The sequence below is a fragment of the Alligator mississippiensis genome, chromosome 5 (genome assembly GCF_030867095.1).
Source record: "Alligator mississippiensis isolate rAllMis1 chromosome 5, rAllMis1, whole genome shotgun sequence".
NCBI classification, from domain to species: Eukaryota; Metazoa; Chordata; order Crocodylia; family Alligatoridae; genus Alligator; species Alligator mississippiensis.
In genome coordinates, this window is record NC_081828.1 from 163,518,925 (window position 1) to 163,537,742 (window position 18,818).

An 18,818-nucleotide genomic window follows, 5' to 3' on the forward strand; every position below is an offset into this window, starting at 1 on the left:
CACCGGGGCAGGAGCATCTTTATGACACGATGCAGCATGAGCCCAGCCAACCAAAGCCAGCACACGCTGACAAAGCGCAGTGGCAATGATGTTGGCATTTCTCCAACGCACACTGCTGGCATGTCTGGAGGTAAGTCTTGGAGTCATGAGCCCCCCAGTGCTTCCGGGTCATCCCTGGTCTTGGCAGCTTGTGCCTTACCGCCACTGTAAAGATAGGTACCATGATAGCCCTCTTCCAGTCAATCGGGACCATTCCGGAGTTCCACAACTCTTTAAACAGCTTCACCAGAGGCCCTGCTATGAGCTCAGCTAGGTTTTTTTTCAGGACCCTCAGATGCAGGTCATCTGGCCCAGCAGACTTGAAAACGTCCAAATGTTTTAAGAGTACCCTCACCTGTTCGGGACTGATTTCATGTGGTCTAATGTCTTCCCCATAATCCCTGGGCCTCTGGACAGGTGAACAGCTCCTGTCTGATTTCAGGAATACTGATGTGAAGTAAGTATTTAGGAGCTCTGCCTTTTCATGGGAATCAACTGTGGGCTGCCCCTCCATATTCAGTAGGGGTCCCACAGTGGAGCTTGATTTTTTCTTTCTCCCTATGTACCTATAGAAGGAATTCATCTCACCAGATGACAAAGCTAACCTATTTAACAATTTCTTTGCCTCCATTTTTCTGAGCAGGGACCAGGTCATCCCCCCCACCGGGATCCCTGATGGTCCCAGGGGAGGCACAGCCAGGCCCAGGGTCAGAGAGGACCTAGTCAGGGAACTTCTGGTGGGACTGGACATGTTCAAATCAGCAGGTCCTGACGATCTCCACCCCAGAGTGTTGAGGGAATTAGCAGAGGTCATTGCGGGACCCCTGGCACAGTTTTACGAGCACTCATGGTGCTCTGGCGAGGTGCCAGAGGAAAGGAAAAAGGAATGTGGTCCCCATTTTCAAAAAAGGGAGGAAAGAGGATCCAGGAAATTATAGGCCTGTTAGTCTTACCTCGGTCCTGGGGAAGCTCTTTGAGAAAATTATCCAGGTGCACACCTGTGAGGGGCAAGCAGGGGAGTGTATGCTTAGGGGCAACCAACATGGGTTCATAAGAGGCAGGTCCTGTCAGACCAACCTGGTGGCCTTCTATGACCAGGTCACAAAAGCCTTGGACACAAGTGTCACGGTGGACGTAGTCTTTCTGGACTTTAGGAAGGCCTTCGACACTATCTCTCATCCATTCTTGTTAAAAAATTGGGAGATTGTGGTGTCGATGCCTACACAGTCAGATGGGTCGCCAATTGGCTGGAAGGCTGCACCCAGAAAGTGGTGATGAATGGGTCATTTTCGACCAGGAAAGATGTGGGCAGTGGGGTCCCCCAGGGCTCAGTCCTCAGGCCCACACTGTTCAACATCTTCATCAGCAACTTGGACAAGGGGGTGAAAAGCACATTGTTCAAATTCACAGATGACAATAAGATGTGGGGAGAAGTGGGCATGCTAGAAGGGAGGGACAGGCTGCAATTGGATCTGCACAGGTTGCAGGGGTGGGCAGATGAGAATAAGATGGGATTCAATATTGAGAAGTGCAGGGTACTGCACCTAGGGAGAAAGAACCAGCAGCATACCTACAGGCTGGGGAACTCCCTTCTTGTCAGCAAAGAGGCAGAAAAGGATCTTGGAGTCATTATAGATTTCAAGATGAACATGGGCCGCCAATGTGGGGACGTGGTCAGGAAGGCTAACTGCACCTTGTCATGCATTCACAGATGCATCACGAGCAGGTCCAAGGAGGTGATCCTCCCCCTCTATATGACATTGGTCAGGCCACAGTTGGAGTACTGTGTCCAGTTCTGGGCGCCGCACTTCAGGAGATATGTGGACAACATCGAGAGGGTCCAGAGGAGGGTCACTCGCATGATCAGGGGGCAGCAGGGCAGGCCCTATGAGGAGAGGCTATGAGACCTGAACCTGTTCAGCCTCCACAAGAGAAGGCTGAGAGGGGATCTGGTGGCTGTCTATAAACTGGCCAAGGGAGACCAGCAGGCAATGGGAGAGTCCCTCTTCCCCCAAGCACTACTGGGAGTAACAAGGAATAATGGCCATAAGTTGATGGAGAGTGGATTCAAGCTAGATATTAGGAGGCACTACTTCACAGTCAGGGTGGCTAGGATCTGAAACCAACTTTCAAGGGAAGTGGTGCTCGCTCCTACCCTGGGGGTCTTTAAAAGGAGGCTAGATAGACACCTTGCTGGGGTCGTTTGACCCCAGCATTCTTTCCTGACCATGGCAGGCGGTCAAACTTGATGATCTGCTCAGGTCCCTTCCGACCCTACCAACTATGAAACTATGAATTTTTGTTGTCCTTAATTTTGCTTGCCAGCTTGATCTGCATGCCTGCCTTGGCTTTCCGTGTCTCATACCCACAGACCCTGGCCATATAAGTGTACTCCTCTTTGGTTGCTGAATCACTTTTGCATTGCTTATATGCTTCTTTTTTCTTTTTCAATAGTTCCCTAATATCCCTGTTGAGCCAAGCATGTCTCTTGGCCCCTTTCCCACTTTTTGACCATGTGGCCTCTTTTTGAGCAGTCAGAATTGCCCCGTTAAGGAAGCACCACCATTCCTGAACTCCCAACTCATCCAGTTGCTGGTCGCAGAGGGCATCTAACTAGCCTCCTGAGTTTACCAAATCTGCCCTTCTGAAGTCTAGGACTTCTGTTCTACTGACTGAATGCCCAGACTTTTGGTGGATGGCGAACCTAATCAGATTGTGATCACTATTGCCCAGAGTACCTCTAATCCTTAGGTCGCCTACCATTCCCTCACCTTTGATCAGCACTAAGTCCAGAGTGGGTGGACTTCATATTTAAATTCCTCTTTCAGTGAGTTTTTTAAATCATAGAAGGATAGAAAAGTAGGTCATCTAGTCCAACCCCCCTGAGGCAGGATCATCCCTATCCACCCATCCAATACAAATCCATTGTCTGACCTATTAGCAAAACGAACAAGTGGTTAACATCCTGCTGCTGCAAAGATTGTTAAAAGAAGCTTGAGATATCTAAGGAAGAGGGCCACACACCCTACTACAGATAAAGGCAACCCCCCCCACTGTCCATACCAATCTGACTATAGGGTCAAATTACTTCCTGACCCCAAATACAAAAATCAGTCTGACCCTGAGTGGAGGGACAAGACCTCCTAGCCAGGAATCTCTGGGTTTAAGACCCAGCAGAAGCATCGGTACACCCCAGTCAAAATGTCCAGTCTTCGCTGCAATGCTTCTGAGGAGGGTGAAAAACAAAAAACAAACAAAAAACCCTGACACATGAAGCAGCAGAAGGGGGAAAAAATTCCTTCCCAGTCCCATGTGGCAATCAGCAAAGCACCGAAGTATGGGAAATACCCAGTAGAATACAGGCATAGCTACTCCTAGATCATCCCCAACTTTCCTTATCCAACCTAGAGACCACCCAACTAGGGGGAAGAGCTAGACCAGAACTTCTCCAGTCAGCTTATGGAGGCAGTTAGGTCAAGGGATGTCATTGTCATGGGTGACCTAAACTACCCAGACATTTGCTGGGAGGAGCAGACAGCAAGGTCTGACCGCTTGTGTAGGTTCCTGGCTGTATTACAGGACCTTCACCTTATCTAGGAAGTGCACAGCACCACTAGGGGTAACACCTTGCTGGACCTGGTCCTGGCCACGGGGGATGACCTGGTGAGGGGACTGCAGGTCCTTGACCACCTGGGCAATAGTGATCATCACCTGCTGGATTTCACTATCCAATGCAGGGCGTCTAGGGCTTACACCAAGGCTAAAGCCCTTGACTTCAGAAGGGCCAACTTCAATGAGCTTAGGAGACTAGTGGGGGAGGCACTAAGGGCCCAGAAGGTAGAAGAGATGGGAGTCCATGAGGGATGGTTGTACCTTAAAGGATAACAGTCCCTGAGAGAAGCAAGGTGGATAAGAGTGCTTAGAAACCCCCTTGGCTCAAAAAGGGCATTCAGCAATGCCTGAGGACTAAAAGGGATGTGTACAACCAGTGGAAGGGAGGAACTATCACCAAGGAGGAGTACTCCTCCTCAGCCCGGGAGTGTAGGAGGGCTATTAGGAAGGCCAAGGCAGAGATGGAACTCAGGCTAGCGTCCAGGATTAAGGACAACAAAAAGTCCTTTTTCAAGTACATTGGGAGCAATGTAGGGCCCCTGCAAGGCACAAACAGTAATCTGGTGGCCACGCCAGACAAGAAAGCTGATATTTTTAACAGTTTCTTTGCCTTTGTTTTCCTGAACAGGGACCGGGATATCCCACCTACCAGAGGTAGGGACAATCTTGGGGATAGCTCTGTCAGGCCTTCAGTCAGTGCAGATGTAGTTAGGTATCTTCTGGAAGAGCTAGACATTTTTAAATCTCCAGGTCCAGATGCCCTCCACCAAGGGTGTTGAGGGAGCTGGCAGGGGTCATCGCGGAGCCCTTGGCCCAGCTATATGAGCATTCATGGTCATCTGGCCAGATACCGGGAGATTGGAAACTGGCTAATGTGGTCCCCATTTTCAAGAAAGGGAGGAAGGAGGACCCAAATAACTATAGGCCTGTAAGCCTCACCTTGGTGCTCAGGAAGATCTTGGAGACAATCATCAAGGAGCACATCTGTGGGGGGCCTGCAGGGGAGATCATGCTCAGGGGCAATCAGCATGGGTTCACCAAAGGCAGGTCCTGCCAGACCAACCTGATTGCCTTTTAAGACCAAGTAAGTAATCCTTGGATGATGGTGTCGCTGTGGACATAGTCTTTCTAGACTTTAAGAAGGCCTTTGACACTCTCTCACCCCATTCTCATTAATAAATTAGGCGACTGTGGCATTGACACCTATACAGTTGGATGGGTAAAAAATTGGCTGATGGGGCGTGCCCAGAGAGTAGTGGTGGACGGGTTGTACTCAACCTGGCAAGATGTGAGCAGTGGGGTACCCCAGGGCTTGGTCCTCAGGCCCACACTGCTTAACATCTTCATCGCCGACTTGGACGAGGGGGTAGGAAGCACGCTGTCCAAGTTTGCTGATGACACTAAGATGTGGGACGAGGTAGACACACTTGAAGGGAGAGAGAGGCTGCAACTCAATTTAGACAGACTACAAAAGTGGGCAGATGAGAATAGGATGGGGTTCAACGTAGACAAATGCAGGGTGCTGCACCTTGGGAGAAGGAATCCACAGCATACATACAGGCTGGGGAGTTCCCCTCTTGAAAGCACAGAGGCAGAAAGGGATCTTGGAGTCATTACTGACTCCAAGATGAACATGAGCCACCAATGCCAGACCGCAGCCAGGAGGACCAGCCATACCTTGTCATGCATCCAAAGGTGCATCTCAAGCCGGTCCAGAGAGGTGATACTCCCCCTCTATGCGACTTTGGTCAGGCCGCAGTTGGAGTACTGTATCCAGTACTGGGTGCTGCACTTCAAAAGGGATGTGGCCAGCCTGGAGAGGGTTCAGAGGAGGGCCACCTGCTTGGTGAGAGGGCAGCAGGACAGGCCCTATAAGGAGAGACTGAAGGACCTGAACCTGTTCAGCCTCAGCAAGAGGAGGCTGAGGGGGGACCTGGTGGCTGCCTACAAGCTCATCAGGGGGGATTAACAGCAAATAGGCAGAGCCCTTTTCTCCCCAGCACCACCTGGGGTGACAAGGAACAATGGTCATAAGCTGATGGAGAATAGGTTTAGGTTAGAGATCAGAAGGCAATATTTTACAGTTAGGGTGGCCAAAATCTGGAACCAACTTCCCAGGGAAGTGGTCCTCACCCCTACCTTGGGCAAATTCAGAAGGAGGTTGGATGATCACCTGTCTGGGGTCTTGTGAACCCAGCATTCATTCCTGCCTGTGGCAGGGGTTCAGGCTAGATGATCTGTTCAGGTCCCTCCTGACCCTAGTTACTATGAAACTATGAAACCTCTCCTTGATTGGGCACAAAACTTCCCTACGTAGTCTATTCATCTACCTCACTGTTATAACAGTGAAGACATTTTTCCTGATATCCACGCTAAACCTACTTTCCTTCAACTCTAAGCCATTGGTTCACATCCTACTCTAAATAAATAATTTATTTATGAAAAGGTCATGTGGGATTTTGTCAATCTTTCTAGATCCTGAATTGCATTTTTGTCCCATCTACCATGTTCACAATCCTTCCCATTTTTATGTCATCTGCAAATTTGCACAGGCTCTCAATTCCAGCATCCAAATCATTAATAAATATGTTGAACATCACAGGACCCAGGGCAGACCCCTTTGAGATGCCACTAAAAACCTTCTGGGGAGCCGCAGACAATGCATTGGGGGAGTATGTGCCCCCCAGATTTCTGCACCCACAGTGAGGTGCAGGACACAAGGATGCAGCCTGGCTGGACCAGATCAGGGCAGGAAACACATCTGTGGCCCAGCAGGCAGGACCTGGTGCAGGAGGGAGCACCACACCCCCATGGCTACCAGAGTGAGGCATGGCAGTGACGCAGAGCTGTGCTCCCCAACACATCTCTTATGCCCCCCTTTTGCCCCCACAGATTTAACTGGAAGGAGCTGTGGGAGCTGCTCTCTACCACCCTACCTAGCTGCTATGTGCATGTGTGCTCATGCACATGCATGTGATGCCCTCTGCATCCTGCTCCCCCCAACCCCAAGCAGCCCCTTGCAGGCTGCAACTCTATCAGCCTGCAAGGGGAAATCCATGGTTTCCCAGGTTTTCCTCCCTTAAAGGAGAAAATTCATATTTTTCTCCTTTAAAGAAGAAAATCCACATTTTTCTCCTTTAAAGGAGAAAATCTGTGTTTTGCCATGTTTTTTCGCAGCAAACAGAAAACACAGATTCCTGCTTATCCCTCAGCATGTCCCCTTCCTTAGCCAAATAATCATTAGTCTTGTTGTAGTTAATTTTTTTGTGAAGACTAAAGCAAAGTAGCTCCACCTTTGCATCTTCTGTTAAGAGTTCCCCCTATTTAAAGGTGGACTCACAGCTTTCTGGTCTTTCTTTTTTGGTCAATATACATATATGTTGCCCTGTGAGGTCAGGCCAACACTCAGGATCTCAATATTGCACTTAGGAGAGAATGGTATACAATTGCACACGCATACATATCACCAATTCAAGCACATACATACCCTAATGATAATGACATGAAATCATACATAATACACACGTACATACACATATACACACAGGTTAAACACTGACTCAGGTGACAGGGTGTGTGTGTTGGTGCCTGTGGTGTACCTATGCTTGGGGTGCTTGGTAACTAAAGAGGAAGCGGCAGAGATCAGGGAAAAAGGAAGTGGGGATGAAGCAATAGCAGTGGAAGAGATCAGGGGAAAAGGCAGTGGGGATGAAGCAATAGCAAAGAAACAGGGGCTTGCAGGCAGAGAAAAGCTCAGGATGGCTGGAGCCACAGGAGCATGGGGCAGGTGTTGGAGGTGGCAGTGAGCCAGAAGCAGGAGAGGAGAAATGAGACAGAAGTTAGAGGGGCGAGGAGCAGAGATTGGAGCAGGGCCCGAACCGCAGTAGAAGCAAAACCCAACTCCGGGTCCCAAATAACAGTTTTATTAAATGAACACTATACTGTACATCTTGGTTCCCACACACGCTCACACAAGCACTCCCACACACACTCACACAATGCTAGCAGGAGAAAGAGACTCAGTGAAAGGGCTGGAGTCCAGGGAAGTGGTAGGGAAGAGAAACAGAGTCCAAGTCCTTGGTTGAAGAGAGGATGGGTGTGATACCTACCTATCCAGGCTGGGAGGGGGTCCTCAATGGCTAGTCAGGGTCTTTCTCCAGCAGGCATTGTCCAGAGGGGGTCGCCAGCAGGGCCTCTGGGTTGATAGGCAGCATGATGTGGAGCAGGTCTGGTCCAGGTGAAGATGGCGTCTCCAGGAGTCAGTCTTCACTACCCCTTTTTATGGGGCAGGCTACCTATGACCTCCTATGGGGAGGGCCTGTCCAGGCAATGTCAGTCCTGTTCCAGAGGGTTCCAGATGTTCATACTGAGCATGTGCAGCCTGGCACAACGGTGGGTTGCCTAATCTTCTGTTTCTTGAATGCTGAGGGTGGTTCCAATGGTTGGGTCGTTGGTCCAGGTATTGGTTTTGATGGTTGGGTGATTTAGTAGGGGGTCCTGCTATCATTGTGTTTCATTCATCCATTCACTCTTTTGATTCAGGCATTCAAGGAAAACCGGTGTACATAGGAGGGGTAGGTATGAGTCATAGTTGCAACATATTGTATAGGGCAGGGGACACAAGGTGGAGGCTTGCCATAAGAAATGGAAACTTGGAATTACTGTACAGACACAGGCCTAAACCATAGAGTGTTAATATGAAACAATAAACATCAGTGCAAAAAATTATAGGAATACAATATAAAACAGTAAAAATCAATACAAACATAACAGAACCCTATTTACAATATAAAAAGGGCCTTATTCCAATAAGAGATACAAGAGCTTAACTTAACTAGTACTAATTGTAATCACTTATAAGGGATAGAGATGGCAGAGAGAAGTCAGAAATGGTTCGGGGAAGGGGAGGGAATGTATTTCAAAATTTAAAAAAAGAAGAACTGGGGGTTTAGCTATATATATAACCTCTTCCTGTCATTAGCCTCCCTCACCAGGTACAGCTCATTGTACTTTCCCAGCTAATACAACAAAGAGAGAGGTAAGTTCACCATATTATTTGAAGTCAAGCAGAAGGTAGCATTTGTGGAAATGATCTTGGACTTACGAAAGCTTATGCATCTCTAATGTAGTTAGTCTGTAAGGTATTTCTCTATTCTGCCACCTAAAAAAATTAAGTCATAAGAAACAAAAACTCTGGGCAGCTCAAATGTTTCATGCACCAATACTCTGAATTAAAATGGAAATTTAAGAATGCCCTGAATTACAAACATCATGATTCTAGATCATAAATCTCTACTAATATTAAAAGTTAGAATGGTCTCTAGACATGTAGTGCGAGATTATGTTTATTTAGGGTAGTATCCTTCCTTTATAGCTGTGAGTAGCAAACAATGACTAGCATGTCAAGTTATCCTGCTGCCATAAAAATAATCTAAAAATATATCTGAAAATCTTAGCACTGTAACCCTATTCCACTTTTCTCCCTCTCACAGGGCTTAAAATGTCAGGCTTAATACTTACAGAATGAATTTGTTTATGCAATGTCTGGACATAGCAAGGTTCAAAGCCCTAACGACACTGAATCCTGGAAATCCCAAACAAAGGATCCTATTTCTTGCCTGAACATGACACGGATGTGATGTGTTAGTCTTTTCATAAGATGTAGACAACAGAGGTTTTTATCAGACAAAAGTACAATGTAACACAGAAAACACAGTAGTCATTTAAACCAGAGCCACTGAAAATGGCAGAAGCCAATTAGTATGGAAGTAGGAGTTAGATTCTGAACCAGTGAGTGTTATTTTATTCCATATTTAAAGCAATAAATAAAATAACTTAGAAACGCAACCTGGCCTGTCAACTGTAAAGCAGGGAGGAATGCTAGTTACACATTAGCAGATAATGCATCTGTATTTTGGTTTCATTTCTAAATGAAATGTCTTAGACTTTTTTCGATTCAGAGCTGACTGAAGTAAGTTGAAAGATTTTTGTTGACTTTCATGGCTTTGAATCAAGTTCTAAAGGTGAATATCTTAACATTTTAGCAAGCTGAACTTTTTCTTGTCAAGCGTAGGTTCTTAAACACTAGAAGCTGCATGCCGACATTATACTTAGTTCAATCTAACTAGGCTAGGGTTAGATCTAAGTGCTGATCTGTACATAAGTTTGTGGGGGTTAGCTTGGGCAAAAAATGGCTCAGCTTATCTAATTTAGTGCACCTTTAGTGTACTATATTAGATTGGGCACAGGTTAGTGCAAACTACCAAACGTGTAAATGTTTGGAGTGCAGCCCTGGGGCTGGGAAAGCCCAGCTGCTCCCCACAGCTCCAGGGCTGTACTTTTCCAAATGGGCTATTTTTATCCCCTGCCTCCCACCCCCACCAACCCCAGATAAACAACTCCCCCCATGAACCTACCTCCCCACCGCCCCCGAGGACCTACTAGCTATCCCCCCAATCCCACCCACCTGCCCCTCCCTCTAACCCAATTTGCTTAGATCACATTCCCAGTGTGGCGTCCAGCATCAGTGAACGTCTGCACAACTGGGACCCGATTTACAATCACATGGCTTAACGTAAGCCATGTGATTGTACAGCAGTTCCCAGGAATGTCTGCACATAGCCAGAATGACTTTCATGAGTTAAATTTCCAGCTGACCCAAAGCATTGGGTTTAATATTCGTGTAAGGTAAGTGACAAGAAAAATTCTTCTTTCTAACATCCCAGACTCAAACTAGGGTTCTGAAGAGTTATCAGACTAGGGAACTGAGGGAGCTGAAATTTAATTTTAGCTTTGAACAACCTCATTAACCAAGGTGGTAGGGAGTCAGGTTGTTCTTAACCAAACCATGTTTGGGTCAGGATGATTAACCCAGTTTTAGTTCAGATTAATCTGTGTAATGGCACAACGGGGATAGCTTAACATATACACAAACCTTTTCAAATCAGAGTTGGATCTTGCAGACAGCCTGGAGTGGTTTGAATCTTGTTTTCATTCTACTTGGACAACCAAAAGTCAGCTGGGAAGGAGGAACACAAAGGCAGCAGAGAGAGAGCTCTACTTCTCATCAGTGCTGAAAAAAATGCACCTTTCAGCTCTCAAAATAGTGTCAAATTAATGGAAAGTTGTAAGTAACTTTTTCCAACCAGGAAATTAGAAATAAATACTCTGCTTGCCAGGATGATGAGTATGATGCACAACATTAAAATGAACAATGTCAAATACAACATCAAATATCTGGCATTTTACATGTCTCCAAAGCTTATACAGTTACTTTCCTACTAATCAGTGCTAGATAAATATTGTAAGTGAAACTTTATTGTGTTCTAGCTTGCATTTCTTACCTCCCACTTCACCCAATTCCTCCTGAACTGGTCCCTTAATTTCTGTTCTTTCTTTTTTCTTTCTCCATTTCCCCAGGCTACTCCAAGATTTCTGTTTCTTTCAAGCACTGACATTTCTTCCCCATGTTGTTTTTACTGTTCATTTCAAATTGTTTCATTATTAAAACTCATGCTGTATTTAATTAATTTTTCTAATTAGGGTTGATTTTTTTCATTTTTTTCTATTTCTTCTTTTGCATGTTCCCCTTATCCTTCATCTTATTCTTCCTCTCTCCACTGATTCTTCTGTCTGAGGTATCCTTTCCTTTATCACTCTCCTGCTAGAGAATATGCAAAAGTTTCTGCAGCAACCTAAGTGATCATCATTAAAAAGCAACATCTACTCAAAGTTTCAACATTTTGGTATCTGGGTTGTCATAGTTATCACCTCCTCTCACAACAGGAAAAGAATAACAGATAAAAGTTGATTTTTAATGGAAACTACTCTATTGTAACCACACCAGATTTCTTGCCAAACCAAAAATGTGCGAGGTGAACACACACAAATTTGGAGCTGATCTTTAATACATGCATGCTGATCCAGGTATTGAGATGTTTACTACATGAAAATGGTGGTTTATTTTAATAGGGGTTGTTGGGAAAAATAAGCAGGAAAGAAAACAATAACAGATCCAGATCAGTCACTTCTATCCAAATACCAGAGTTAATGACAGGACAAGAAAAGGCCTGGGAACCAGAAGAGTAAAAGTTCTGCAGAAGTTTCAAAAAGAGCACTTTTGCAAAATGGAGTTGTTGTTCATGAGACAGAGACACCCACTGGATTCACAAAAGATAGACATACATGTGGATTTTTACTATCTTTAAACTCTTTTTCTTTAAATGCTTTTTTACTACTGTAAAACAAAAATACCTTGTTTTTAAGAAGCTGTCTGGTCACTCTATTCACTAATGGTCAGACCCCTGAAAGAAGGAAACCCAGACACATCAGGACAGTTGCTGCACTGGGTACTGAAACCAGATCTAAAAGCTAGAGAACTGTGAAAGTCTGTCCAAGGACAAGACCCTAGTCCTGATACCAAAAGAGGTGTACAATGGAGTAATCAGGAAAGGGACAGAAGAACAACTAGACTTGAAGCCACAATAAATACACTTAAAATATCCTGAGGCAAAATCTGGTTCAGTCTGAGTCTGTCTGACAATTAGCACTAAATGGCCATGTAGTCTGGCTGCCTTTTGTGTATTTCTAAACTCTGGGCAGGTCAGATAAAGAAGTTAGTATTATTGATCAGGCACTGGTCTATTCTGGGGAATATAGTGGCAGGCATCATACCTCAGAAAAGCACAATACTTCTTGGAGTACATCATATCATGGCAAAGAATACTCACATCGTACTGCCATTAGGAAGGCACAGCATGCTGGCTTGACAAGCTTGTGTGGAAAGAGATCTCCCCTCTTCACCCCTTTGGACAACTAGCTACCCAGAGTATGTTTGCACCAAGCAAGTTTGTTAAAGATTGGCTTCCAAATTTCACAGCTTCAATCCCCTCGTTCCCCTAAATAAAATAATCTAAAAGTAGCTTGCAACTGAAGAAAATCATTTACACCTTATATTAACATAGAAATTTAACCAGAAAACCCCACTCATGCACAAGCAGCTGTTTCTCCAGCCAGGAGAAAAGAGAGAATACCTCTGTGGAGGGTAAAAAAAGTTGCCTGAATGCACCACTAATATTGCTCAAGGGGACAATGCAAGTGATAAAACAGTCAGAGAGATATTCAACCAGTTTCCTGATTCTTAAAAATCGAAACTCTCCCTACGCATCTAGCCTTTGAGTCAGCAATCAGGATATAATAATTCAGAACTGACATCACAGGCCACTTTACAGTTTAATGTCAGCAGATGACAGTGAAAGGAAAGACATGCATCAGGTTCTCATCAAACTGTGCTTAGTACTTATGCTGGGTTTCTAAACATAGGTCTGATCAGTCCCACATTTGGCTCTCAACCCAGCCTTTCACAGCCTGCACTGGAAATGATTTCTGTAACTTGATTTTTTCTTGTCAGATTTTGTAACCGTTTTTAGATGACAAATGAATACTTTAGTCTAAACTCGTAATGTGTGAATGTAGAATATGAATACATTATTTAGAATAAAGATAAAATAAAAGGGTAATACTTTACCAAAAATATTATTTTATTACCAAAAAAATATGATTTGATCAAAAAAAAATTCAGAACTCATGGCCAAATCTTACTTAGCTTGTGTTCTACAACATGCCAAAAATATCAGACAAACAGGCGTCAGTATGATTAATTTCACCACTATTTCTTTTTTTCCTTAAACTGACCACTGGGACCTCTGCACTGGAATGAATAAATATATACTCCCCACATGTTAACTGGTATGTTTGTCAACAAATGACATCCTTTCCTCCATTAATTGGTCTCCAGTCAGCCATCATGGTCCATTATACAAAATGATTATTATCAGGTGAGTGGTTGCTACGTTGCCTTAATCCACAACAGGCTAATATAGGTAACAAAAGTTCACTAAGGAACCATAAAACTAAGAATTGTATTTATAACTGTTATTGTAATAACAGAGTCTCAGGCCACATAATTCAGATCCAGAGTTCAAATACTACCAACATCTGGTAGACAGGCTTGGGTTAAATCTATTAAAGATATATGGATAAGATTCAGATACAGGTCAAGCACCATCAGATTTTGCATCTGGATCTGGATTATCATCACTAATAATCAGGGGACCTTGTATTATCACTTTATCTAATTATCAGATCTAACTCCTGCCCAGAGGCAGGAAACTCCACTGATGTCAACAAGAGTCCCATGTGCATCTCAAGAACAGAACTTAGTCCTGTCCATTTGCATCTCATGACAAGTTTAACTAATAAGAGTAAAACAGTCAAAACCTGAGGAACCTAGAGAAATGTTTTGAAATGTGTGTGAGACATTTTATCTTCCATGGTACAAAGGCCACCTAATTTCCAGTGTACTCTTTACTAATCCCTCTTTTCTCTTTTTTAATTTTTTTTTTCTATCAGGTCTCTCAATCCACATCACTAAAAAAAGAAGTTAGCAAGTGTACTGGGCTTCCTGATAGATGTTGTTAGTTTTTGTTTCCATCTCTAGTAACTACTTCTACTTGAAACCCTTTGGCTAGGGACAAACATTACACATAAACCGGTTTAAGTGATCAAAAACTGGTTTAAACCTGTAACAGAACATAAGTTCAGTGCATATGAATCAGTTTCAAAACAGCTGAAACTGGTTTAAGATAAACCTTGTTGAATGTGGTATCAGACTTAACTGATTTGGGTAAAACTGGTTTATGCAATGTCTGTCCAGGACCCCTTTCTGGTTTAAGTTAAAACAGAGTCCCCCAGCATCCCAGATGCTTTGCAGCCCTGGGCTCTGCTGTCTCCTCCAGAGAACAGGGCTGGCCCTGCCTTTCTTCTCCCTAGCCAGAGCTCCAACAGAGACCAGGCAAAGCATGGTCTCCACTGCTTCCCCCTGCTTCACCCCCACTCACTGCTTGCTGCTCAAGCAGAGATTCCTCCCCTCCCTTCCTTCCATCTCCCACATCATGGACCCCATCCTCATGGACCGTAGCCAGCATGTGGTATGCTAGCTAATGCTGAGAGGTATCTGTGTGTGTGTGTGTGTGTGTGTGTGTGTCTCCAATTTCACTGGGACAGGCAGACAGAACAGTGTCTGCTAAGGGCTTTTTGGAGCTAATCAACAGATCAGCTGGTAATGCCCCTCCATTCCTTTCTTGGAAAAAACTGTTTAAAAAAAGCTTGATCTAATGAGAGAGGCTTTTGTTTTGTTGACGGGCTGATGAACGCTGTGTTATCAGCTCCCTTCTGGCTCCCTCGCCTGTCAGGTTTGCAGATCAGGGAGAGGGAGATTGAAAAGCTCAGTATCATCAACAGATACATGGACTGCACACACCACTTTTGCATCAGAGTGCTAACCAGGGGCTGGAGTCTCGCAGCACTCCCACCCCTTGAAGGGAAGGCTGCTCTAGCACCCTCTGGCTTCTAGCCGGAGCCACTGTAGGCATGTGCCTGCATTTTCTCCGTCCAGAGGGAATGTCTGTACAGTTCCAAACTGATTCAATCTAGGCAGGTTAGACTAATGTGCAAAGAGTGAATTAATTCACGCTCGGGATTTTTGAATGTCTGTCCCTAGCCTTTATGACTGAGGTCTGTAAAAGGAAGATCCCTTCTTTTCTTTGAAACATTTCAAACTATGCAGAGATGCATATAAAAGGCAGTAGCATAACTAGGGGAGAATAAGAGGATCCTTCACCCCGATGCCAATTTAGGAGGGGCACCAGAATCATGGCCCACCCTGCAGAGCCTATGCCCTAGCAGCAAGACCAGTCCCACAGCTTACTTCATCTGAGAGCTCCAGAACAGGCCCCAGCTACTGCTGCTGCTTTAAGAGCAACAGCCAGGGTGGGCAGAGCAACAGAGAGGGTGGTGATGGCAGCAGCTCTGCCAGGGATTATTCAGGAGGACCTAGCAGGGGTAAAGCTGCTGTGCCCACTCCCTGCTCTCAGAAACCACACCCCTGCTGCTCCCGTTCTCCCACAGGGTTTGCCCAGGGCACAAACTCTACATGTATGCTTCTAGTAGAAGGAATGTTTTCAGAGTGCCATGAAGGAAAGGGGTATACAAGTTCCAATTGATTAGTTGTTGTTTTTTTTATGTGCTCATGAAACATAATTTAAAAATATATACTAGGGTTTCAAAATTATTATGCTTTCAGATAGTCGCAAGGTACTTTACAAATATGAATGAATTCAGTCCTATGGGAACCATATAAGTGTATAAATACACATTTATATGAGTATAGAAAGATGAGGCAGAGAGATGTGAATCAGTATTTCCCCTAAAAACCCTCTAATTCTGAATTCTTCAATTTTCTGGTTACCAGTTTTAGACATCAAGATAAAGTATTTTTAAGAGATATCAGGCTCCATTGGTTTAACTGAAATGAAACATAGTCAACCACTTCATAAAAATCATAACATATAGTTACAGCGGGGTGGATAAAAATCAATGATTTTTTAAACAATCAAAAAATCAGATTTTTTAATTTAATCGTTTTTAAAAATTTTTTTTGTTAAGATGCTCTTTTTAAAAAATAAATTTATTAAAGATAATTTTAATTTAAGATATATTAAAGCTCAAAGATATCACCATGGAATAGGGATTATAACTTCTAATTATATACTATTTGAGACAATATATTCATGTAACCTTTTTAGAAGTTTTATAAATATGTCACAACAGGCCATGGACTATATTAGGGGCCCAATCTTATGGGGTTCCCAGAGGCTCCTCTATAGATTAGTAAAGATTAAAGAAAACCAGTCTACCCAATGCACTCAGTGCTCAGCGCTTAGCATGTCTGTGATGCTTAGTTTCAGTTCTCAAACTGTGGATTTGTGTCTCCAGAGATCATAAGCAGACACCGTTCTTTGGGTAGATGTGATATGTTTTATTAGACCGACTAAATAGTTGGAAAAATTGTTCTTTGCAAGCTTTCGGGCACAAACGCCCTTCTTCAGGCATAGGGAGAGTTTGTCTCCGGAGATAACATTCTTGTTAACAGCAACATATGGAGATGAGAGATAACAGACCTGATTTCCTACCCATCAGCCCTACTGTCTCCTTGCAAGTTTGTGTACACACAGTCAAGCCCTTACCTTTCTCTAAAAGTGCAAAGTTTCAAGAAGTTAAATGCATAAAGCATATGAAACAACAAGAATGCACTTTTTGTAGAAAACAATGACTAAATGGAGGCTTCTTGACCAGTGATTTAAACTGAGATTCAAATCATGATTTAAATTGATTTGATTTAAATCAAACCCACCTTGGGTTAGACAAGAATATGAAAGAGTTGCTTTAAATTATTGGCCAGTTTGTAAAATTTTCTCTTTTAATATCACACAAATCTTTCAATGACCAGGATTATAATCCACAGACATAACTCAGTTTTCTCTAATATTCCATTAATGTTCCAAACTATGACACTAGGGTAAGTTAAATTCTGCTGTCACTTGTCACAGGTTTTGGTAACCATGTCTCCAAAAATTGTGTATTATTCTGATTCAAAATATTAATGTTTCCAATGTTAACATTAAAGGGGTACTTTCCCATCAGCATATGTTTTTATTTCTCTGTACATGCACTGCCTAAGCACTTCCATATCTAGAAGTCATTACATTGCATGTTCATTCATTTGTAGCTCATTTCAAACTATTTGGTTTATGTAGCCCAATATTAATTTAATGTTCTCAACTTGTGCCCCAGAGAGCTGTATTCCTCACTAGCAGAAGTGAAAAATGAAAATGGTGGTTCTCAGTAGCAATATTGCCACCTTGCTTTTGATGCTTTAGGGACTGCCTGCAGCAAGGATCTGAAAAGCTTCAGCTTGTCACATGATTTTATTAGGGGATAGAATAAAGAAAGAGACTCTTCTCTCTCCTATCCACAATTCCCGGTAATCTAGGGATTAGGGTACACTAAAATGCAAAGCTAGGGAGCATGAACTTCCAATTTGGCTCTTTCAGAGACTGCTGCTAATATCTCTGTTCAGATTGTAACACACCGGTTTTGCAAAACAGCCATGATACAGATAATAAAATGTTCATCCAGTTCTCAGGTATCAGGCTACTCCAGGTCTGCAGCTTACTACAACCATCCAGCAGCTACTGTGCAGAGATTAGAATCACAGAATCATAGAAAATGAGGGTTGGAAGGACCTCAGGAGGTCATCTAGTCCAACCCCCTGCTCAGAGCAGGATCAGCCCTAACTGTATCATCCCAGCCTTTCTGACCTGCACCATTTCCTATCTGGAGATCTGTATAGCCCAAGTGGTGGAAGTCACAGATTCAGTCCCTCTGCATGATCCAAATGAGGTGGAGAAGAGGTGAGGGGGGCCTTACCATATGTAACTATATTGTCCAGCCACTGGACCACAATCTACTGTCTGTCAGAGCTAAGAAAAGAAATTGAGAACCTTCATATCGTTTTCCTACTGCCATGTCAGAAGTGCTTGTATAAGCCCTGTATACCATGATTTACCTAGAAAATGCTTCCTGCACATACTGCTAGTTACTCCTAAAGCTAACGATGAAGGTGAAGGTGGGAAGGGAAGAAGTTTCCAAAAAATCAAAGGAAAGGCCAAAAATAATAAATTAACCCTTTTTTAAAAAGTTAAAAAAAACCCCAAACCCTCATGAATTTTGAACTTTTAGGGTTGACAGTACTGCCTTGGTGTGCCTATTACTAACATCATTAACAGCCTACAGCTGAAGAGAGTGCCAGGTCTGAAATTTCAGAAAGCTGGCATTGTAGGACTATCATCTTTAAAAATGTGCACTTTGGGACAGATTTGTTGAATCCTCATGTAGCAGTAGGAATTGAACAAAACTAACAGCATGTTAATGTCTCTAAAGTTATTTTTGGACTTCCCACAGCTCAGAGGAATTAAGTATATTTTTCTGCTTTAAAAACATTGAAAGATACTTCCTATGATATGTATTTAAGCTTTTCACAAGCACTTAGCACATGCTTCATGTTAAGCACATGCTGAAATGCTTTGCTAAATGGGGGCCTTGCCACTTGCACAAGTGGTTTCCCTTGGAAAAAGCAAAGCTAGTTTTAAAGTGACACCGCCAATTTTTCTTCAACACATCATTAGGTTCTGTTATAATGTTGTTTTGTAACATTGTTGAAAGCACCCTAATACTGCTAGGAGAGATTTTCAGTTGATGGAGGTGGG